The sequence below is a fragment of the Salvelinus sp. IW2-2015 genome, linkage group LG13, assembly GCF_002910315.2.
Source record: "Salvelinus sp. IW2-2015 linkage group LG13, ASM291031v2, whole genome shotgun sequence".
NCBI lineage: Eukaryota > Metazoa > Chordata > Actinopteri > Salmoniformes > Salmonidae > Salvelinus > Salvelinus sp. IW2-2015.
This window is the reverse complement of record NC_036853.1, coordinates 8,003,778-8,028,538: the sequence shown is the minus strand read 5'-3', so window position 1 is coordinate 8,028,538 and position 24,761 is coordinate 8,003,778. Positions and strand designations below refer to the sequence as shown.

General features: G+C 45.4%; 1 pseudogene; it reads right to left on the bottom strand.

Moving 5' to 3' along the window:
- LOC111972060 (peroxisome proliferator-activated receptor alpha-like) overlaps nucleotides 1-24,761 on the bottom strand; it is a 57,591-nt pseudogene that overhangs the window by 19,306 nt on the left and 13,524 nt on the right.

Below are 24,761 nucleotides of genomic sequence, written 5' to 3'. Positions count from 1 at the left end.
TGCACAGATAGAGGCCTGTATGTACAGATAGAGGACTGTATGTACAGACAGAAGACTGTATGTACAGACAGAGGACTGTATGCACAGATAGAGGGGCTGTGCGTACAGATAGAGGACTGTATGTACAGATAGAGGACTGTATCTACAGATAGAGGGGCTGTGCGTACAGATAGAGGACTGTATGTACAGACAGAGGACTGTATGTACAGATAGAGGACTGTATGTACAGATAGAGGACTGTATGTACAGACAGAGGACTGTATGCACAGATAGAGGGGCTGTGCGTACAGATAGAGGACTGCATGTACAGATAGAGGACTGTATCTACAGATAGAGGACTGCATGTACATATATAGGAAGTACAGATAAGATAAGTGAACACCCACTTTATTGTTCCTGAGGGGAGACTTGTTTTGAACACACAAGTGCTGGTCCCACATAAACATTTTGAAATTAATACTAATATTGAGCATCAGTCCCAGACCTGGGTTCAGATACCATTTATGTTATTTCAATGACTTTAAAAGACATTTGGAAGTATTTATTTATTTTTTATTTGAAAAGACTAGTTGAATATTAGAATGTATTTGGAAATATACGTGGCAAGTATTTGAAAATAGTGAAATACACTGACTCAAATACACTCTCATGCATTTAACCCATGTATTTGAAAATACTTTCAAATAGTAGGCTATTTATAGTGAATTATTAAAAAATACTTTCAAATAGTAGGCTATTTATAGTGAATTATTAAAAAATACTTTCAAATAATAGGCTATTTATAATGAATTATAAAAAAAATACTTTCAAATAGTTCCAATAGAAGCAGTTGATTTTGTGCTAGACATGCACCTGTCTAGGCTAAATAAAATGTAGACAAATCTCGACCCTGTATGTGACCGATGTAGAGACGCTTCTGCAGATCTTACGCATATGTTTTGATCAAGTGTTTTTGCCACATCTGTAACCAGTGTAGTTTTTGGAGTCAATGTATAATTGTGCCCTCTGGTGGCCCTTTTTGGTCTACCACCTACTGGCATAATGGTGTCCAGACCAGTGCAGGATGCACTTGCTTTCTCTACTATCATCTCCAAGAGACGTATAGTTCTTAAGTAGAAAAACGTCCACCGTCCATTGCACAGTCGACATTTAAAMAATTTGATTCACTTTTTAAAACTAGAAAAAAATCTGTTATACTTTAAAAGGGAAAAATTATGTATTTCATTCCACCTGGGTACTCTTTATAGACCTTCTACTAGGGCCAGACCCTCCGTATGACTTGAAAATTGTCTGGCTTACTGATGCTGTTGCCATTTGTTGTTATTTGTTTTTTTAATATTTGATTTGCATCCATTATGTGTGGATGGCTTGGTCCGGTAACAACCTGTCACCATACCTGTCTGTATACCTCTGAGTTGTGATAGGTTCTATCAGTAGGGTTAGGTGGGGGCTGAGTTGTGATAGAACCTATTAGTAGGGTTAGGTGGGGGCTGAGTTGTGATATAACCTATTAGTAGGGTTAGGTGGGGGCTGAGTTGTGATAGGTTCCTATCGATTAGTTAGGTGGGGGCTGATGTTGTGATAGACTATATAGTCAGGGTCAGCGTGGGGGCTTGAGTTGTGATATACTATAGTAGGGTTAGTGAGGGCTGAGTTGTGATAGATAATTATAGGGTAAGGTGGGGGCTGAGTTGTGATAGGTTCTATCATTAGGGTTAGTGTGGGCTGAGTTGTGATAGAACCTACCATTAGGGTTAGGTGGGGGCTGAGTTGTGATATAACTCTATTAGTATTATTCATGATTATTATTTGACCATGCTTTGTCACTTAAAGAATATTTGAACAATCTTGCGCATAGTTTGTATAATTCTCCCCCGGCACAGCCAGAAGAGGACTGGCCACCCCTCATAGCCTCGTTCTTCTCTAGGGTTTCTTCCTAGGTTTTTGGCCTTTCATGGAGTTTTTCTCTAGCCACCGTGCTTCTACACCGTGCATTGCTTTGCTGTTGGGTTTAGGCTGGGTTTCTGTCAGCACTTTCGAATAATTAGCTGATGCTGACGAGAAGGGTCCCTGGATATTAAATAACTTATTTGATTTGAATTTGATTAGGTTAGGGTGGGGTGCTGAGTTGTGAATGGTTCTATCATTGGGTTAGGTGGGGCCGGGGAGAGACAATGTGACCCTTTGGGTTCCCATTGCCAGTGGTGTGAAGCATTTCCCTCCAACAATTATATACAGTGCCTTCGGAAAGTATTCAGACCCCTTGACTTTTTCACATTGTTACGTTACAGCCTTATTCTAAAATGTATTCAATTGTTTTTTCCCTCATTAATCTACACATAATGACAAAGCAAAAACCAGGTGTTTTAGAAATGTTTGCTAATTTATTCAAAATAAAAAACAGAAATAACAAATTCACATACAGTAACCAGTCAAAAGTTTGGACACACTCTACTATTCCAGGGTTTTTTTATTTTCTCAACATTTTGTAGAATAATAGTGACAACATCAAAACTATGACAATGACCCAAAACAGCTCCAGTGCCGTGTGTAAGGGCCTTTTTGACAAAGAAGGAGCGTGATGGTGCTGCATCAGATGACCTGCCTCCACAATCACCTGACCTCAACCCAATTGAAATGTTTGGGATGTAGTTGGACCGCAGAGTGAAAGGAAAAGAAGGTTGTTCGTCTGGAGGATTCTCCATCTCCACAGAGAACTCTAGAGCTCTCTCAGAGTGACCATCGGGTTCTTGGTCACCTCCCTGACCAAGGCTCTTCACCCCYGATTGCTCAGTTTGGCCGGGCGGCCAGCTTTAGTAAGAGTCTTGGTGGTTCCAAACTTCTTCCATTTAAGAATGATGGAGGCCACTGTGTTCTTGGGGACMTTCAATGCTGCTGAAAGTTTTGTGGGAACTCCTTCAAGACTGTTGGAAAAGCATTCCAGGTGAAGCTGGTTGAGAGATTGCCAAGAGTGTGCAAAGCTTTCATCAAGCCAAAGGGTGGCTACTTTGAAGAATCTAAAATATGTTTAACACTTTTTTGGTTACTACATGATTCCATATGTGTTATTTCATAGTTTTGATGTCTTCACTATTATTCCACAATGTAGAAAATAGTAAAAATAAAGAAAAACCCTTAGTAGATGTGTCCAAACTTTTGACTGGTACTGTATATAAAGTAAGTAGTTGATTCGGGCTGATTCTGTCTGTCTGTCTGTCTGTCTGTCTGTCTGTCTGTCTGTCTGTCTGTCCGTCCGTCCGTCCGTCCGTCCGTCCGTCCGTCCGTCCGTCCGTCCGTCCGTCCGTCCGTCTGTTCGTCCGTCAACTCTGACCATCTACTACAGTGACCTTGCTAAGCCCCTCTTCACATCACTCCACACCAGGCACAAAGTCACCCCTTAATTATATTTCAGTCCATTGTAAACGGCAGGACATGGACCTGATGGTCAGAATGCCATGTTGTATGTTGACACAAAACACACAGGTAAACATCATCCATCAAATAGGGCCAAAGACTTCAAATCAAATTGTAATGGTCACGTAAACAGTTTAGCAGATTATATAGCGGGTGCAGTGAAATGCTTTGACCTCATTATCCTATATCAAGGTTATTGTTCATAGATTAACTATATAAAGGAAAGATCATTATATTTATATTGCTAATAGTTAATAGTCTGTCTGTCTGTCTGTCTGTCTGTCTGTCTGTCTGTCTGTCTGTCTGTCTGTCTGTCTGTCTGTCTGTCTGTCTGTCTGTCTGTCTGTCTGTCTGTATGAGAGTGATTGTCTGTGATTTTTGTCTGGACAGTGGACCCTGTTTTTAGTAAGGTTCCACAAGTAATGTATCCTATTGAAAGAGCCCCTGCTCTACACTGCACATCTCACTATCAGTCTAAATTACCCACTAGGTCAGTTCAGTGATCAGTGGGCAGCCCTGGTCACGTGACCTGTAGGCCCAGACTGAGACTCACACTGCTTGTCTCTGTTCACACCTAAAGGGTGACAGGGTTCAGGCAATGCAATACAGCCCCACCTTACCGTTCTACTGACCTTCACAATTACACACCACCATGCAGAGAGACTGCATAGAGTCTTGATAGAGACCGCACAGAGACCGTGTAGAGACCGCGTAGAGACCGCACAGAGCCGCCACAGAGGCCGCGCAGAGTTCCGCCAGAGACAGGCGTAGAGACTGCGTGAGACTGCCGTAGAGACTGCTAAAGAAGAACTGTGCAGAACCGCATAGAGCAGGTAGAGACTGCGTAGAGCGACTATGCGCAGAGACGCATAGGAGACAGCGTAGAGAACCTGCGTAGAGAATCGCGTAGAGAACAGCGTAGAGACCGTGTAGAGACCCGTAGAGAAGACAGCGTAGAGACCGTGTAGAGACCGCGTAGAGACAGCGTAGAGACCGCTGTAGAGACCGCGTAGAGACACACGTAGAGACCGTGTAGAGACCCGCGTAGAAGACAGCGTAAGAGACTGGTAGAGACCCGCGTAGAGACAGCGTAGAGACAGCGTGAGACCGTGTAGAGACGGCGTAGAGACCGTGTAGAGACCGCGTAGGAGCCAGAGCGTGTAGAGACCGCGTAGACCGGAGAGACCGAGACGCGTAGAGACCGCGTAGAGACAGCGTAGAGACGCGTGTAGAGACGCGTAGAGACCGTGTAGAGACCGCGTAGCGACTGCCGCAGAGACGTGGTAGAGACCGCGCAGAGACCGTAGTAAGAAGTACCGTGTAGAGACCGCGCAGAGACGCGCAGAGACCGCGCATGAGACCGGTAGAGACCGCGTAGAGACAGCGTAGAGACCGAGTAGAGAACCAGCGTAGAGACGCGTAGAGGACTGCTTAGAGAACCGCGTAGAGACCGGTAGAGACGTGTAGAGACCAGCCGTGTAGAGACAGCGTAGAGACAGCGTAGAGACCGTGTAGAGACCTGCGTGCGGACTGCGCGAGACCGGAGAGGCCGCCAGAGACAGTAGAGACTGCGAGAGAGACCGGTAGAGACCACTAGAGACGGTGAGCCGGTGTAAGACACGTAGAGTTACCGCGAGAGCGCGTGTAGAGACCGCGTAGAGTCCGCGTAGATGACAGCGTAGAGACGTGTAGAGACCACGTAGCGACTGCGCAGAGACCGCGTAGAGGCCGCCAGAGACAGTAGAGACTGCGCAGAGACCGCGCAGAGACCGGATAGAGACCACATAGAGACAGGGAGACTTATGCATCGTTTTCTTCTAGATAAAGCAAAATATGAAATGGTGCAAATGTTTACATGGGTTTATGAATGAATGCTATAGGATTCACAGCTGTCACTCATTCATCTTGAAAAGCAACCGTACACCATAATGGGGTTTTGAATGGCGTACAGTACGTGTGAGTGCGCGTGTGTGTGTGCGTGCGCGTGCGTGTTATTGTATGTGTGAGCGTGCACGCTCCTTCCTGTTCCTACAAGAGTGTGGTTTTGAATGGCGTACATGTGTGTGTGCACATGTCCACGTGCAAATGTGTGTGTGTGCTCCTCTCTGGTTGCTACTGGCAGGTTGTGCTGTAAGCAGTAAGCAGTACTCAGGGCGCTGGCTTTGTCTGTGTTCCTCACCATTGTGGGACATGCCCACAGACAGGCACTTCTGGAAGCGGCAGTATTGGCACTTGTTCCGGTTCTTCTTCAGGATCTTACATCGGCGTTCACACTTATCATATTCCAGCTTGAGGCGGATGGTCCGCCGAAAGAAACCCTGCAGGGAGAGAAACAGGAGAGAGATAAATGTTCAGGTCGAGACCCAATAGACTGCACTCATGATAAAACTCACCCTCGACTCAGTAGGGGAACTCAACCACATACAGTATTGTGACTTGGTAAAAGAAAACAATTGCCATTTTATACCTGGTATCTTTATATCTCTCAACCTCGGCGCAAACTTTAATCATCTAAGACTCTCTCAACCTAAGTGAACTATCAGCAAAGCAAAGGCAGTATCCTGACCTACAACATGCCACTAGGAAACCCCATTTTCCTCCAATCAGCCAACAGACACTTTCTCCGTAGAAAAAGTGAAATACAGAGAATGGACCCAATGACTGGAGCATGACACTATCAGCCTGGACATACATGCTTATCACCTTCCAAATGGGATTTCACTAGTGTTACACAACTCTGACAAACAGCAGTGTCTGGTTATGGGCAGCTTTAGACGTACTGTCCTGAGTGGTTTAGGGCTTGGACTGGGGTTGGGAGAGGGGGTAGTGAATTGCTTAAGAGGAACATTTAGCCAGCCCCATCCCAAGATGTTGATTTCATAATTCTTGTGAAAGATCTCCTTAATGTGTCCCTACACATGACATGCATTAACGCTTGCAAGGACACGCCACACGCACGCAAGTACGCACATACACCCCTCAAGGGTGACGTGAGGGCAGAATGCTTGTCAGACACAACGGCCTCCTGCCAGGCCTGTCTGTTGCTCATGTCTCTGTTTCTGCCTCTTGTCTCTTTCACAGTCTCATGTCTCAGTCTCTGTCTCTGTTTCTGCCTCTTGTCTCTTTCACAATCTCATGTCTCAGTCTCTGTCTCTGTTTCTGTCTGTGCCTCATGTCTCTGTCTCTTTCTCTATGCAGGGGTCACTCTCAGATGACCAGACAGCTGAGGAGCCGGGCGCTTGTAGAACACATAGCTGGAGTTTTACTCTGAGACGGCTTTGACCAGTTTTACTCTGAGACAGCTATGACCAGTTTTACTCTGAGACAGCTATGACCAGTTTTACTCTGAGACAGCTATGACCAGTTTTACTCTGGGACAGCTATGACCAGTTTTACTCTGGACAGCTATGACCAGTTTACTCTGGCACGTAGACCAGTTTTACTCTGGGACAGCTATGACCAGTTTTACTCTGAGACAGCTATGACCAGTTTTACTCTGGACAGCTTATGACCAGTTTTACTCTGGACAGCTATGACCAGTTTTACTCTGGGACAGCTATTGACCAGTTTTACTCTGGGACAGCTATGACCAGTTTTACTCTGGACAGCTATGACCAGTTTTACTCTGAGACAGCTATGACCAGTTTTACTCTGAGACAGCTATGACCAGTTTTACTCTGACAGCTTGACAGTTCTTGGACAGCTATGACAGTTTTACTCTGGGAAGCTATGACATTTTACTCTGGGACAGCTATGACCAGTTTTACTCTGGACAGCTATGACCAGTTTTACTCTGGGACAGCTATGACCAGTTTTACTCTGGGACAGCTATGACCAGTTTTTACTCTGGGACAGCTATGACCAGTTTTACTCTGGACAGCTATGACCAGTTTTACTCTGAGGACAGCTATGACCAGTTTTACTCTGGGACAGCTATGACCAGTTTTACTCTGGACAGCTATGACCAGTTTTACTCTGAGACAGCTATGACCAGTTTTTACTCTGGGACAGCTATGACCAGTTTTACTCTGAGACAGCTATGACCAGTTTTACTCTGAGACAGCTATGACCAGTTTTACTCTGGGGACAGCTATGACCAGTTTTACTCTGAGACAGCTATGACCAGTTTTTACTCTGAGACAGCTATGACCAGTTTTACTCTGGGACAGCTATGACCCAGTTTTACTCTGAGACAGCTATGACCAGTTTTACTCTGGACAGCTATGACCAGTTTTACTCTGAGACAGCTATGACCAGTTTTACTCTGGGACAGCTATGACCAGTTTTACTCTGAGACAGCTATGACCAGTTTTACTCGGGACAGCTATGACCAGTTTTACTCTGAGACAGCTATGACCAGTTTTACTCTGGACAGCTATGACCAGTTTTACTCTGAGACAGCTATGACCAGTTTTACTCTGGGACAGCTATGACCAGTTTTACTCTGAGACAGCTATGACCAGTTTTACTCTGAGACAGCTATGACCAGTTTTACTCTGGGACAGCTATGACCAGTTTTACTCTGAGGACAGCTATGACCAGTTTTACTCTGGGACAGCATGACCGTTTTTACTCTGAGGACAGCCTATGACCAGTTTTACTCTGGGACAGCCTATGACCAGTTTTACTCTGGGACAACTATGACCAGTTTTACTCTGGGACAGCTATGACCAGTTTTACTCTGGGACAGCTATGACCAGTTTTACTCTGGACAGCTATGACCAGTTTTACTCTGAGACAGCTATGACCCGTTTTACTCTGAGACAGCTATGACCAGTTTTACTCTGGACAGCTATGACCAGTTTCTCTGGACAGCTATGACCAGTTTTACTCTGGGACAGCTATTGACCAGTTTTACTCTGGGACAGCTATGACCAGTTTTACTCTGAGACAGCTATGACCAGGTTTTACTCTGAGACAGCTATGACCAGTTTTACTCTGGGACAGCTATGACCAGTTTTACTCTGAGGACAGCTATGACCAGTTTTACTCTGAGACAGCTATGACCAGTTTTACTCTGGGACAGCTATGACCAGTGTTTTACTCTGGGACAGCTATGACCAGTTTTACTCTGGACAGCTATGACCAGTTTTACTCTGGACAGCTATGACCAGTTTATCTGAGACAGCTATGACCAGTTTTTACTCTGGGACAGCTATGACCAGTTTTACTCTGGACAGCTATGACCAGTTTTACTCTGAGACAGCTATGACCAGTTTTACTCTGGGACAGCTATGACCAGTTTTACTCTGACAGCTATGACCAGTTTTACTCTGGGACAGCTATGACCAGTTTTACTCTGGACAGCTATGACCAGTTTTACTCTGGGACAGCTATGCCAGTTTTACTCTGGGACAGCTATGACCAGTTTTACTCTTGAGACGCTATGACGTTTTACTCTGGACAGCTTATGACCAGTTTTACTCTGGGACAGCTATGACCAGTTTTACTCTGGACAGCTATACCAGTTTTACTCTGGGACAGCTTATGACCAGTTTTACTCTGGACAGCTATGACCAGTTTTACTCTGGGACAGCTATGACCAGTTTTACTCTGGGACAGCTATGACCAGTTTTTACGTGGACAGCTATGACCAGTTTACTCTGGGACAGCTATGACCGTTTTACTCTGGGCACAGCTTATGACCAGTTTTACTCTGGAAGCTATGACCAGTTTTACTCTGAGACAGCTATGACCAGTTTTACTTCTGGACAGCTAGTGACCAGTTTTACTCTGGGACAGCTATGACCAGTTTTACTCTGGGACAGCTATGACCAGTTTTACTCTGGACAGCTATGACCAGTTTTACTCTGAGACAGCTATGACCAGTTTTACTCTGAAGCTATGACCAGTTTTACTCTGGGACAGCTATGACCAGTTTTACTTCTGAGACAGCATGACCAGTTTACTCTGAGACAGCTTGACCAGGAGGAAGGTAGGGTGGGTAAGGTAGGTAGGGAGGGGAGGTAGGGGAGGGAGGTAAGGGGGAGGAGGGGAGGGGAGGGGAGGGGAGGGAGGGGGGAGAGTAGGTAAGGGTAGGGTTGGGTAAGGTAGGGGGGTAGGTTGGGTAGGGTAAGGGGGTAGGGAAGGGTAGGTGGTAAGGTAGGGGAGGGGAGGGGAGTGGAGGGTAGGGGAGGGAGGGTTGGGTAAGGTAGGGGGGGGGTAGGGTTGGTAGGGTAAGGGGTAGGAAGGTAGGGGTGGAGGGTGAGGAATCGTAGAGGAGGGTAGGGAGGGAAGGTGAGGAGGAGGGAGGGAGGGGGTGGGGTAAAGAAGGTAGGGGAGGGAAGGGGAGTGGAGGGTGGGTAGAGAAAGGGGGGGGAGGAGAAGGGGAGGGGTAGAGAAGGGGAGGGGTGGGTAGAGAAGGGAGGGAGGAAGGGGAGGGGTGGGTAAAGAAGGGTAGGGAGGGAAGGGAGAGGTAGCGGAGGAGAGGGCAGGGCAGGGTAGAGTAGGCAGGGCAGGGCAGGGCAGGTAGGGTAGAGTAGGGCAGGGCAGGGCAGGGTAGAGTAGAGTAGTAGGTAGAGTAGAGTAGGCTAGAGTAGGGCAGGGCAGGGCAGGGTAGAGTAGAGGCAGGGCAGGGCAGGGTAGAGTAGAGTAGTCAGGGCAGGAGGGTAGGTGGAGTGCAGAGGAGTGGCAGGTAGAGGTAGAGAGGGTAGAAGTAGGGCAGGGCGGGCAGGGCAGGTAGAGTAGAGTAGGGCAGGGCAGGGCAGGCAGGGTAGAGTAGGGCAGGGCAGGGCAGGGAGAGTAGGGAGGTGGGGGTAAGAGAGGGCAGGGCAGGGCAGGGTTAGAGTAGGGCAGAGGCAGGGCAGGGCATGGGTAGAGTAGAGTAGGGCAGGCAGGCAGGCAGTGGTAGGGAGGAGTAGGGGCAGGCAGGGAGGGTAGGGTAGAGTAGAGAGGGCAGGGCAGGGCAGTGTAGAGTAGAGCTAGGGCAGCTGGCGGGGGTAGGTGATTAGGCAGTGCAGGGCAGGCAGGGCAGGTAGAGTAGGGCAGGGCAGGGTAGAGTAGGGCAGGGCAGGGCAGGGCAGGGTAGAGTAGGGCAGGGCAGGGCAGGGCAGGGTAGAGTAGGGCAGGGCAGGGCAGGGAACACTGCGGCCCACTCTGCTCTGCTATCGCCTGCCATCTGGAACTCAGTGTAACAGTGTGTTGACATGAGGGGGAGGAGCACCGCCAACTTCGCCAAGTGACATCCATACTCAGACAAAGTCCTGGCACAGGGATAGATGGGCTGGCCATGGGTCCAGAAGACATCGCCCACGCGTTCAGAGTGAAAGAGTATGTAGGAAGTGTAGTGGATGACAAACCAATTATATTTGCCTGGCTTTCACAGCAGGGTGAGAATGGACTCTTCTCCTTAGGGCCTAGGCATGCAGTCACAGAAGTAATACAGCAGCAATGGAATCAGCACCATTACCAGTTCCTTTTGGGTCACAGCTAAAGACTGGGTTATGTTTTCTTTGGAAAACTACATTATCTTACAGTCACGTGTGATCTAGTGGCTTTCCAGTGGCACATTAAGATCTGCTCGGTCCTCCAGTGACTTATGACAAAACACATTAGCTTTGGGTTGCTCTTCAACAGGCTCATAAACAATTAACCAAGAGAGCACCCACACTGTGATGGAGGGCACATTCTTGTGTCCTGTTTGTGTGTTCAGTCATTATCGTTAGACTGTTGTCTGAAGGTTGGTCCAGTGAATCTCACTCTGACTAGGTGTGTGCGTATGTATGGTTATGTATGCGTATTTTAATGTTTGTTTGTGCATGCGCTTGTGTGCTCCGCATACGTGGACGTGTGTGATGGCTGGTCCATCTCACCTTGCAGCCCTCACAGGCGTGAACTCCGTAGTGGTATCCGGAGGCGCGGTCGGCACACACCCGACACTCCAGGTTCAGCGAGGTGGAGGAGAACTCTTCCTGCCCTGCAGCCGCCCCATACACTCCCGACGATGGGCTGGAGGCTGGGGTCAGAGCATCTGGAGAACACACACACACACACAGAGTACACATTCATGAACACACTTATGCATGCACAGACAACACACACACACATTAATAAACTCATTGCACAGAAAACAGACACCCACTCATAACTATTGTGAAACAATAAACAAATGAACCTTTTAACTGTGAAGCCTCTTTGCTCTAGCTGGCAGATGAGTACTGTACCAGTGGAAAGTCACTGGATTATCAGGCCTTTGGCCCGACACAGAGAAGGAACACATGTAGTATGTGTTCCATTACATCTCTATTAATACGTACAGACCGCCATGCACACCACTGAGAGTGGGTCAGCAACACTTTTAAATTCAGGGGATGAGTCGAATATTGGCCCAAGATACACACACTGTGTCTATTTTAATACCTGAATACGAAACACACCAAACACACACCAAAGACACACCAAACACACAGCATTTCATGAATGGTGCCAAACAGAGCAGCACTAAGTCAGCCCACATGAGTTGGGTGAGAGGAGCCAAAACAGGCTTAGAAATATTAAGGCCTTGGACCAACTGCACGTGTCCCACAGACCACACTCTACAGCCTACACTGTAGACAGGAAAATAATATGATATCACAGATACTCAGTGTCTGCTTCTCCCTCTTCCTCCCTCACTCACCACTCCATCAACAACCATAAACAGCCAACACTTCTCCATGACTTTTCCATGACATCATCAATGCTATTTTCCATGATGCTCCCCCCTCCACTCCTCTTCCCCTAAAACCTCTTCCCCCTCTTCCATTTTGCCAATACACCATCCCCTCTTTTCCTCTAGATTTAAATTCTAACACCTGTCACTCTTTCAATGCCTGTTGCATACTAACTACTATGTAGTAACATATTTGCTAACACATCCAGGTGGTTTCTATTGGACACAAACAAGTTAATGTTTACACAAATATAGTGTGTCTGTGTCCAAAATGGCACCCTATTCCCTATATAGACTAGGGCCCTGGTCAAAAGCAGTGCACTCTATAGGTAATACAGTGCCATTTGGTACACCGATTGTGAGTTGAGGAATGTTTGTGGATTGAGGAAGTCTTCTGTGGAAGTGTGGGGACGAGAAGAGTGGCCTTGGGGTGTAATGTAGGTCAGACACTAGACAATCTGTGGGGGGGGGGGGGGGGGGGGGGGGGGGTGTAACATAACAGTTAACCCCTCTGCCAAAAGCATCTCTGTCACCCTGGGTAAGTCAGAGGTTAAAAGCCGAGTGTCCTCTCTGAACCCTCTGAGTCAGGGTGAATTAGCGATGAGCTATGTGAGGAGGGCTCCTGAATGATCAGGAAACACATGGTCAACATAACAACATAGCGATACTACTGCACTGTTGGAGCTAGGAACACAAGCATTTTGCTACACTCGCAATAACATCTGCTAAATACGTGTGTGTGACCAATACATTTTGCATTTGAATTTGATTTAGAGCTGCTTACGACAGGATTACTACACCGTAGACTACTCATTCTTACTTTTAGGAAAACTAAGAAACTATTAGACAGGCCCTAGGAAAAAACCTGTCCTAAGTATAAGGCACTTGAAGTCTCAACGTTTCTATAAGGGAAGTCTCAACGAAGTCTCACGTTTCTGTAAGGGAATGTCTCAACGAAGTCTCAACATTTCTATAAGGGAAGTCTCAATGTTTCTGTAGGGAAGTCTCAACGTTTCTGTAAGGGAAGTCTCAACGTTTCTATAAGGGAAGTCTCAAACGTTTCTATTGGGAATGTCTCAACGTTTCTATAAGGAGTCTCAACGTTTCTGTAAGGGAAGTTCTCAACGAAGTCTCAACGTTTCTATAAGGGAAGTCTCAACGTTTCTATGAGGGAAGTCTCAACGTTTCTGTAAAGTAAGTCTCAACGCTTCTATAAGGGAAGAGAAGTTAAAGGGAAGGCATAGCGTGTGCGAGACAGCTGTAGCCAATAAACCAAGCACAACACACTACCATCACACTACCATCACACTACTATCACRCTACTATCACACTACCATCACACTACTATCACACTACCATCACACTACTATCACACTACTTCGAACCATTGAAGGTATGGCTCTATACCTAGAATGGTGGATCCTTCAGAGCCAGAGCCGTTACTCGACTGGGACTGGTACTCAGGGACGTCAAAGGAGCTGTGGGCGTCACCGTCGATGGATTGGGAGATGTCCTGCAGCTCCTCCATGCCCCCAATGAAGTCCCCACACAGCACCGAATCCTCTAGGGGGGACGGCGGCCGGCAGTGGCTCTCCATGTCGACCATGACGGAGGACGGGACCAGGGGGAGGATCATTCATCAAACTGAAGAGAGAGAAACGGGGAGAGGAAGGGAGAGAGAGAAAGAGGGTTAGTAAAAGCCCCCAATGCAGCCGTTTTATATATCAAATCATTTCTTGGCAACAACTTACTATGATAGTTATCCATTAAAATGGACAAAAAAAACTAAAATAGATTTTTTGCAAAAAACTATTTCTTAAGAAAGAATTTTGCCAGGACTATGGTCTGAGTTGTGAGGGAAAAACAGAAAACTAGTTGTTATTGGCAGAGAGGTTTGGAACTCTCTTTGTTATTAGTCTATTAACTAATTTATCTCCTGGTGATGTCACCAGCCAAGCCGAAACTCCACCCATGCAAGGTCCTGTGTAGATTGTATTTTCAGCCAGCAATTAGGACACCGATAAAGAAAATCACACTTTTACAGTGTTAGTTTCATCAGTTATTGTACAGTATGATACAAAAAAAACAACTTCATGTTGACTGCACTGAGCCTTTAATGGAATGTCCAGATCATAGGAAAGAGTAAACAAGAAAATCTTCACTCCTGTTCTTACATCATTGCACTCTTTCCATCCCCAACAAACATCGCATCAACACATGAAGTGTTAACAACACTGATAGGAGTTCCTAATGAGGTGTATCCTTGACGCCAAGGGTAGAACTCAAGCTGTTCAGCCTGGTCTCATAGACTTAACAAAGTAAATGGAAAATCTAACCCCATCCTTCACCCTTTAACCCTTTAACCTAACTCCTAACCCTAACCGTAACCTTAACCTCTAACCCTAATGTAGTGGAATGTAGGGCCCTGCGCTGGGCTAAATTGGATGAAGTGGTGGACGTTTGAGGGGTAGACCTCATAGTTCCAGGTAGAAGTTACCCTAAGTCAAAGATCTAGGATCAGCTTATCCTCAACAAATCCTAACCTGAAATTGACCGTAGATCAGTCTGTAGGGGCACCAACCCATATATCCACACCAAAACTGGGTCAAGCTGGAGTAAAGCTCCCTGGTCAGGCCTGGTGTAGAGAGAGGGGTGTGGGTGCTGAGCATTTGCGAGGGGGGCATGGAGCTAGGAGACAGCAGCTGCTCCATCTGAGACCAACCTGCAGTAAGCTGCCAGKGCTTGATCCTATGGAGTCTGTCTAACCTAACAGACCCCATACAGTACTCATGTCTATTTTGTGCTCTGGTCAATGACTCTGTCTAATGGACGTGTCTAACAGTACGTACATGTTCACGTTCAAAGATGAATTCCAGCCCCACACCTCTCAATGTATTCCAAGGTCACAGATGAGAGAAATGCATGGTATTTCATTGAAGCATAGTGTCTAGCCGTAGGTCTAAGCTGGCACTGCAGCAGGTGTTTTGAACACAGAGAGAAAGAGACAGAGTGTTTATTTACCCAGGAGGAATAGAGCTGGCCTCTTTAACATAGTCCTCCTGCTCCCAGAGGTCTTCATTTAGAGGACATCCTGTTTCAGGACATTCACTCATCACTATGTCATTACAACACTGGGCCTCTCCATGGCAACCACAGTACCAAGTACAACAGTACCTAGGCTAGACACTGCTGTGCCAATGTAGATAATAAACAATTTGTTTCAAGAGTAACAATTGGTCCAGCGTCGTCTGGGTTAGGGGAGGGTTTGGCCGGCGGAACGCAGTGGCTGTACAGTAACATGCTATAAATGACGTCAGAGCTCAGGCTCTGCGCTTCACAGCGCTGTATGTGTTTTGACTGACAGCTGTTCTGAACTTGAACACCACATGCGACAAGAATCTGCCCCCATCCCTCCCGCTAATTGAGCAACTTTTGTTGGTGTCTGAGTGAGGGAAATGCTGTACATTAAGATGACAGGATGTATTCTGAAAGATGAGACTTTGAGGATTATAATAAAAAACGCTTTGATGTCAAACAAGCTGGCCAAAAACCTGTGAGTCCAAATGTGCACTTCACATTTCCATTTCATAAAACGTATGTCATATACAGTGTCAACGTGTTTGATGTATAGTTACATAATGACATGGTGTCATATGACATGGTGTCATTGGGACCCCGAGTGGCGCAGCGGTCTAAGGCACTACATCTCAGTGCTAGAGGTGTCACTACAGACCCTGGTTCGATTCCAGGCTGGGCGTGATTGGGAGTCACGGGGTAGTCCGTCATGAAGAATTAGTTCTTAACTGACTTGCATCGTTAAATAAAGATTWAAAAAATGCCCTGGGTTGTTCTGAACAGAATGAGCTTATGTTTGTCTATTGTGAAGAAAATTTGACGTGGAACACAGCTGAGTTCACGCATGACTCCTTTCTATGCGCACCAAAACTGAATTGCCCCGTGAAAGCCTAACGCTGTAAGATCATATTTAATAACTTAGCTAGTCATGTTGGCAATAGAACAAGCTTTCAAACGATGCCCACCTGACATAGATTGCGATTTATAATGGTGCGTTCTTTGGATTGCGTAAACAACAACAGTAGTTGTGTGATGGCGTTGATGCAGGGTTGTGTTCCACACAAAACAACTACATTGCTCTATTTCCTCAACGGCAGAGCTAAAATAGCTTWAAAAAACACCTTATAGTTGAAGATTTCTTTGAGTGATAAAAGTGCATTGAAATGACTTAGGAACTGTGCACACTTTGGAGAGGTGTGTGGCCACTTGGAGACACCAGTTAGTCCTCTCACTCAAACCCTTGTCATTTGTATTGCCTTATGTTGCACCTACAACACATTTTCCAGGAATATTCTTATCATGTTACTGAATGTTTCAGAATATTTCCAGATTTTGTTATCAACAAATGTGGCAAAAAGTACAGTAAATGTAAAATGCACATAAAATCAACAGTGTAATGTCTTGTGTCAGGTGAACTGTTGCATCCTCAACATGGTCTAATCATTTTCCCATAATCTCCAAACTGTTCCCTCTCAAATGCTACCATGCTTAATTGCTACCAGACTAACTGACTGASTGGTTGGCTGACTAACTGTTTGACTGTCTGACTGACTGACTGACTGGTTAGCTGACTGACTAACTGTTTGACTATCAGACTGACTGACTGACTGACTGGTTGGTTGGTTGGTTGGCTGACTAACTAACTTTTTGACTAACAAACTGACTGACTGACTGACTGGCTGAGTGACTGGTTGAGTGACTGACTGGCTGGCTGGTTAACTGTTTGACTAACAGACTGACTGACTGACTGGTGGAGTGACTGATTGGTTGGCTGACTGACTAACTAGCTGGTTGAGTGACTGACTGACTGGTTGCTAACTGACTAACTGTTTGACTATCAGACTGACTGACTGACTGACTGGCTGGCTGAGTGACTGACTAGCTGACTGGCTGGCTGGCTTTCTTAAAATGCTCCGAGCACACAAATTGGAGCACGGGAAGGTCAGAGTATGAGTCCAAATCAAAGTTTGCAAAACAGAGCACGGAGGGCACTATTCAAATGTGTACTCTGTTTGTACATTGATGCAAGCTTCAATGGAAAGTATGCAAAGAAATGTGATGCAACCATGTAAAAAATTAGGCAACAATTCTTGAAATCAATGGCGGCCATTATTTGAGCTGAAGCAAGAGAAATTACACTCTGATTTCAATATGAAATGTTGTTAATTCACATCTCATATGTTGCTTGACTACAATATTTTATGTTGATACGTTAATAAATACATGCTGTGTTAATTTTGGCATGTTTACCATGGCTAATTGGCTAGCTAACAAATAGAAAATTGACACCTATCTTGCATAATATTCATTTTAGGTTATTTTTGCCTGTTAAACTATCTGGTTATCTACATTATTACGATTCACATATAACTAGCTGACAGTTATGAAGTAAAACRGTTGCTTGTGTATATCTTGTTTTGTATCTATTGCCATTGTCCTGGCTGGAAGAAAGTTCAGTGAATGGGGAGGTGAAGTGTGAGGTAATACAGTAGGAGGAGTGCGAGTGCCTCTCAAATGTATTGTTTTATGCGTTCTCCACACTCTCGTCCTCACAAGAACGTACTCAAGTGAATGTCGTCGGAGAACGCACTCGGAGCATGAGAGTGTGGAGCACGGTAGTATGCATATTGAGAAACACCCATTGTGTAAACAGAGACCTGTCACACAGGGACATAGACCCTGGTCACAGCTGAGCCTGCATGTTTAGTCTACTTATAGACATGACTACTGATACCATCACTGAACGCATGACCCCACCAGCAGCGGCTATGCTGTACAGTACTGCCTTTCTCCACTATGCCCTAGTCATGGCTGAATCCCAAATCACCCCCTTCCCCTTCCCCTTTGTGTGTTCATGTGCGCCTCTGTTCATGTGAGCCTCCGCCAAAACTGAGGGAGTGAAAATTATAGAGGGTGTAGGGACTAATTAGACCCTCCGATAGCTAGCCACTTTGACCGAGCAAGCTACGCTGCAGGCTTCAGAGCGAAGTGGTATCCCAAAATGCACGCATCATTTTGGAGTTTGAACAATTTCACAAAATATAACGGAGCRGCGTATCGAATTCTTGTATTGGTTTGTGTCTGATTTTGAGGCTTGAAACATGAAATACGTCCCAAATGAAATGCTTAACTGTTACTGAGGTTTACAGTGCATTTGGAAAGTATTCAGACCCCTTAACTTTTTCCACATTTTGTTATGCTACAGCCTTATTCTAAAATGTAGTACATTTCTTCCCCCTCATCAATCTATACACAATACACCATAATTACAAAGAGAAAACAGATTTCTAGATTTTTTTGCAAAATATATTCAAACCCTTTGCTATGAGACTCGAAAATGAGCTCAGGTGCATCGTGTTTCCATTGATCATCCTTGAGATCTTTCAACAACTTTCAACTTTCAATTCAATTGATTGGACATTTTTTAAATTCAACCTTTATTTAACTAGGCAAGTCAGTTAAGAACAAATTCTTAATTACAATGACGGCCTACCCTGGCCAAACCCTTCCCTAACTTGGACGATGGTGGGCCAATTGTTCGCCCCCTATGGGACTCCCGATCACGGCTGGTTGTGATACAGCCCGGGATCGAACCAGGGTCTGTAGTAACGCCTCTAGCACTGAGATGCAGTCCCTTAGAATGCTGCGCCACTCGGGAGATATGATTTGGAAAGTCACACCCTGTCTATATAAGGTCCCACAGTTGACAGTACATGTCAGAGCAAAAACCAAGCCATAAGGTCAAAGGAATTGTCCGTAGAGCTCAGAGACAAGATTGTGTCGAGGCACAGATCTGGGGAAGGGTACCAAATAATATGTCTGCAGCATTAAAGGTTTCCAAGAACACCGTGGCCTCCATCATTCTTAAATTAAAGAAGTTTGGAACCACCAAGACACTTCATAGAGCTGTCTGTCCGGCTAAACTATGCAATCGGGGGAGAAGGGCCTTGGTCAGRGAGGTGACCAAGAACCCGATGGTCACTCTGAAAGAGCTCCAGAGTTCCTCTGTGGAGATGGGAGAACCTTACAAAAGTACAACCATCTTTGCAGCACACCACCAATCAAGCCTTTATGGTAGTTGGCAGACGGAAGCCACTCCTCAGTAAAAGGCACAACAGCCTGCTTGGAGTTCGCCAAAAGGCAACTAAAGACTCTCAGACCATGAGAAACAAGATTCTCTGGTCTGATGAAACCAAGATTAAACTCTTTGGCCTGAATGCCAAGTGTCACATCTGGAGGAAACTTTGCACCACCCCTACGGTGAAGCATGGTGGTGGCAGCTTCATGCTGTGTGGATGTTTCTCAGCTGCAGACACTGGGAGACTAGTCAGGATCGAGGCAAAGATGAACGGAGCAAAGTACAGAGAGATCCTTGATGAAAACCTGCTCCAGAGCGCTCAGGACCTCAGACTGGGGTGAAGGTTCACCTTCCAATAGGACAACGACCCTAAGCACACAGCCAAGACAACGCAGGAGTGGCTTCGGGACAAGTCTCTGAATGTTCTTGAGTGGCACAGCCAGAGGCCAGACAGCTCTGGAGAGACCTGAAAATAGCTGTGCAGCAACGTTCCCTATCCAACCTGACAGAGTTTGAGAGGATCTGCAGAGAAGAATGGGAGAAACTCCCCAAATACAGCTGTGCCAAGCTTGTATCCCCATACCCAAGAAGACTCGAGGTTGTAATCCCTGCCAAATGTGCTTCAACAAAGTACTGAGTAAAGGGTCTGAAARCTTATGTAAATGTGATAGTTAAATTTAGTCATTTTTATCAAATTTCACAAATTTCTAAAAACCTATTTTTGCTTTGTCATTATGGGGTATTGTGTGTAGATTAATGAGGGGAAAAAAACATTTCATTAATTTTTTAAATAAGGCTGTAACATAACAAATGTGGAAAAAGTCAAGTGGTCTGAATACTTTCCGAATGCACTGTATTTCTTGTCGAACGCCAGGTGAAATTTCCTCATTTGAATTTCATGCTTGTTTTATTATTTAATTGCGGAACAAGAATTGCATCATTCAAGTCACAAGTGTGTTCCGAAGTTGATGGTTTTATTTGATCCCCTCACCACTCTTGAAGTCACCCTCAGAGTTTTGTTAGCAACACGGAACAATGGGGGGCCCTCCGAGCGAGTTGCTAGGGGCGAAAGGGTTGGTTTGGCATTCACAGCATGTCATCAACAGAGAAAAAGGGGTAAACAAACACATGATTAGTCACTCTATACAGATGTAGGATCTTAATTTGATCACTCTTTTGATGCTGAGAATTTTCCTGCACTGCAGGAATGTCAGACTTGATTTGCCCTAACGAAAAAGGTATCAACCCCTAAACATTTTTTCCATTAATTWTAATCCGCATAATAATTCACATTTCTTGTTGCTCCAGGATTATTTTGCTGCTGTAGCAACTGGCTCAAATCAATATCCTACTGTACATCTTTACAGGCTCCCCATATCAGCCATGTACTACTTTAACCTAGGCAGACAGATGAGAGGGTGGGTGGGTCAGATGGACTGAATCAGAGCGCTGGAGTCAGATTAAGGCAGGCCATGAGAGGCAAATAGAGAGAGTGAGAGTAACAGAAAAAATATAACATAGGGAGACAGAGAGAGACAGGGAGAGGAGGGAGAGAGAGAGAGAGAGGAGGGAGAGAGACAGGGAGAGGAGGGAGAGAGAGAGAGAGGGAGGAGGGAGAGAGGGAGGGAGAGGAGGGAGAGGAGGGAGAGAGAGGTGGTTCCAACAGTAACAGAGTAACAGAGTAACAGAGCCCAAGCCCCTCTTGGGCCCAAGCCCCTCTTGTGCTCGCTCAACCAAGCCTGCTGAGGAAGGCACTGCACACACTGCACCGAGGACAGGCAAGGTCATCTGCGTGCATGCATGTGTGTGTGCCTGTGTGTTTGTGTGGACATGTTTAACTATACTTGTGGGGAACAGAAGTCCACACAAGAATAGTAAACAAACAAATATTTGACCAACTGATGTCATTATGTTAGTCTTCACAAGGTCAAGTGCTATTTCTAGGGGGTTTAGGGTTAAGGTAGAATTAGTGTTAGGGTTAGGAATTAGGGTTAGGTTTTGGGGTTAAGGTTAGAGTTTGTATTTGTATTTATTAAGGATCCCCATTAGCTTACTCTTCCTGGGGCCATCAACATTAAGGCAGTTATATACAATTAAAAAGATTACATGACATTATATTTCATAACACTTTACCCAATACATTTAGTGTGTTCCCTCAGGCCACTACTCCACTATTACATATTTACAATACAACATCCATATGTACATGTGTGTAGAGTGCGTGTCTTATCATGTGTATGTGTGTCTGTGCCTGTGTGTGTCTCTTTACAGTCCCTGCTGTTCCATAAGGTGTTTTTATCTGTTTTTTTAATCTGATTATACTGCCTGCATCAGTTACCTGATGTGGAATTGTAACGCTTGTCGTCTGGAGGAGAAGAAGAGGACCAAGGTGCAGCGTGGTAAGTGTTCATATTCTTTAATAAWAATACGCAACACTAGACAAAACAACAAAAACAACAAACGAACAGTCCTGAATGGTGAAACAAACACTAAACAGGAAACCCACAAAAAAAAGTGGGAAAACAGGCTACCTAAATATGGCTCCCAATCAGAGAMAACGATAGACAGCTGCCCCTGATTGGGAACCACACCAGGCCAAACACACAGAAACAGAAAACCTAGACCTACAACATAGAATACCCACCCACATCACACCCTGACCAAACTAAAAATAGAAACATACAAAGCAATCTACGGTCAGGGCGTGACAGGAATAGAGTTCTATGTAGTAATGGCTCTAGGTAGTACTGTGTGCCTCCCATAGTCTGTTCTGGACTTGGGGATTGTGAAGAGACGTTTGGTCATGGCATGTCTTGTGGGGTATGCATGGGTGTCTGAGCTGTGTGCTAGTAGTTTGTCAATACTTCTTACAAAAACAAGTAGTGATGAAGTCAATCTCTCCTCCACTTTGAACCAGGAGAGATTTACATGCATGTTATTAATGTTAGCTCTCTGTGTACATTGAACGGCCAGCCGTGCTCCACTGTTCTGAGATAATTGTAATTTTCAGGGGTCCCTCTTTGTGGCACCTGACCACATGACTGAACAGTAGTCCATGTGCGACAGAACTAGAGCCTTTAGTACCTGCCTTGTTGATAGTGTTGTTAAGAAGGTAGAGCATCGCTTTATTATAGACAGACTTCTCCCATTTTAGCTACTGTTGTATCAATATGTTTTGACCATGACAGTTTAAAATCCAGGGTTACTGCAAGCAGTTTAGTCACCTCAACTTGCTCAATTTCCACATGATGTATTACAAGATTTAGTTGAGGTTTAGGGTTTAGTGAATGATTTGTCCCAAATACAATGATTTTTAGTTTTTGAAATATTTAGGACTAACTTATTCCTTGCCACCCATTCTGAAACTAACTGCAGCTCTTTGTTAAGTGTTGCAGTGATTTCACCCACTGTAGTAGCTGACGTGTATAGTGTTGAGTCATCTGCACACATAGACACACTGGCTTTACTCAAGGCGAGTGGTATGTCATTAGTAAAGATTAGGGTTAGAGTTAGGTTTATGGTTAGGGTTTAGGGAAAATAGGATTTTGAATGGTAAATTGTGTGTCCCCACAAGGATAGTTAAACAATACTGTATATTAGGGTTAGGAATGTGAGGGGGAGGGGAGGGCTCAGCTCTATCCCCGGGGACTGACAAAAGGACTTCTCCCGTCAGCCACTGAGATCCCCATGACAATGTCGGCACATAGATCATGTTCAAAATCGTGAGGCGACAACAATCTACTACCACTGAAATCTATTATCAGTTTTCTGGTTCCATTTGCTCTCCAATATGATGTATAAATGAGTCTCAGGAAGGTGTATTAGCAACATGATAATAAACAGAGAACAGAGGAAGTGTAAGCCCACATGCAGTCTGGTTGGCCTGATACCCCTGCTCTAGTATCATCAGTGAGCAGGCAGAATGCCCGACCCCTGCGTGAGTCCTCTCACTCTCTCCGCTGCAGAGCCCTCCGAAAGCCCTGTCCTGAGAGCCTGTAAAGCAGACCACATGCTGGGGGAGAGCTGTTATAGGGACATGTTCTAAACATGACACAGGCATGCAGACGGCAGACAGGCTCTCTCTCCCATGGGATGGGGGTGTATGTAGCAGAGGTCTTCTAGCCTGAGCTGTGTGAAGTCATTGTTGCCTTCGAACCATAGTAGAGAAAGCTGAGCTTTTGTGGTTCAGCTGTATTATTGCCGGTTGTCTCAGAGTGAATTGCTGCTAGGATATTGAACCCTGGAACAGGATGTTATACACACTATCTATAGACACCCACAGCGACCCACAGCGACCCACAGCGACCCACAGCTACACATAGGTACCCAGCTACTGAGCTACACTCTAAGACAGGTGACCAGAATGGATCCATGTACTGAAAAACAGGCATTAACCAGTCTGAGCCAACACTGATGTAGGACTAAGACAGCCCCTGGTTTAGGTTCCCCTAAGGAGGAAATAGAACAGCAGTCTGATAGTCAAGAACATGATAACAACGCTGGCATCAGATCAAGACAGAGGTGTGTATAGGCGTGTTTGCTGCAGGTAAAACTCAACTGAACACACAGTAACATATTGCTGGCCCAGAAAACCAAGAATTCAATGGTTGACAATCGCTTATCAATGCATGCTGGTCTAATTCTCATTGAATACAAAATATGTCTCAAATGCAATACATTTGGCTTCACCAACCCACTACACTGAGGGATATATGGGGAGATAGGACTGGCTGATAGAAAAGCAGAGCTTTGGCCAGCCCTATTTCCTATATAGTGCACTACTTTTGACCAGGGCCCACATAGGGCTCTGCTTAAAAATAGTACACTTTGCAGGGAATAGGGTACAAATTTCGGACGCAACCAATGGGTTTGCAGTGTTTTCTTTAAAGGTCTTGGAGTCGAACCGTGCCCAATGAACAAACAGCAGAGTGGTCCTTATCTGAGCCCAGTGATACGCCGGCTCCTTAGCGCCCTGTCATCTCTAAGGAGACCGGTCAAAGGGCAGGGTACTGGGTAAGGTGATGGACACTGCCCTGGCTGGGGGATTTTCTTTTTGCTGGAGTTGAGTAAGTTTATGATGGGGTCATCCATGTGGTGTGATATCTAAAGGTTCAAACATACCACTAATGGGTTGTTTATCTAACCCATGTCAAGGACAGGACAGTTTATTGAACATTAACATAAACTCAGTGCTCTGCTAAATGGGGTGTGTGTTAAAGGGAGGCAGTAGTAGACAGTAGCAGCTAGGTTACTGGGACACCACTATCTGTAACCATGATACACTTCATTGCATTTAAACGGTCATTTAATCTGATGGAGTCATAAGGAGGAAGCAACGTAATGTGCTTAAGTAATTTCTTTCCCAACAATTTTCATTTCCAAACAGAATAAAATTAGACCTGTAATTTGCTTAAGATATTTACTTTTCTTGCTTCATTTGATGAGGGGCCAGGATTTGGGTCAGACCATTATAGTTAGTCAAGACGTGCCATTGCCTCTCCTTACAACCAATTGTCATGTGCAGTGAGCTGCTGGTGCATAGAA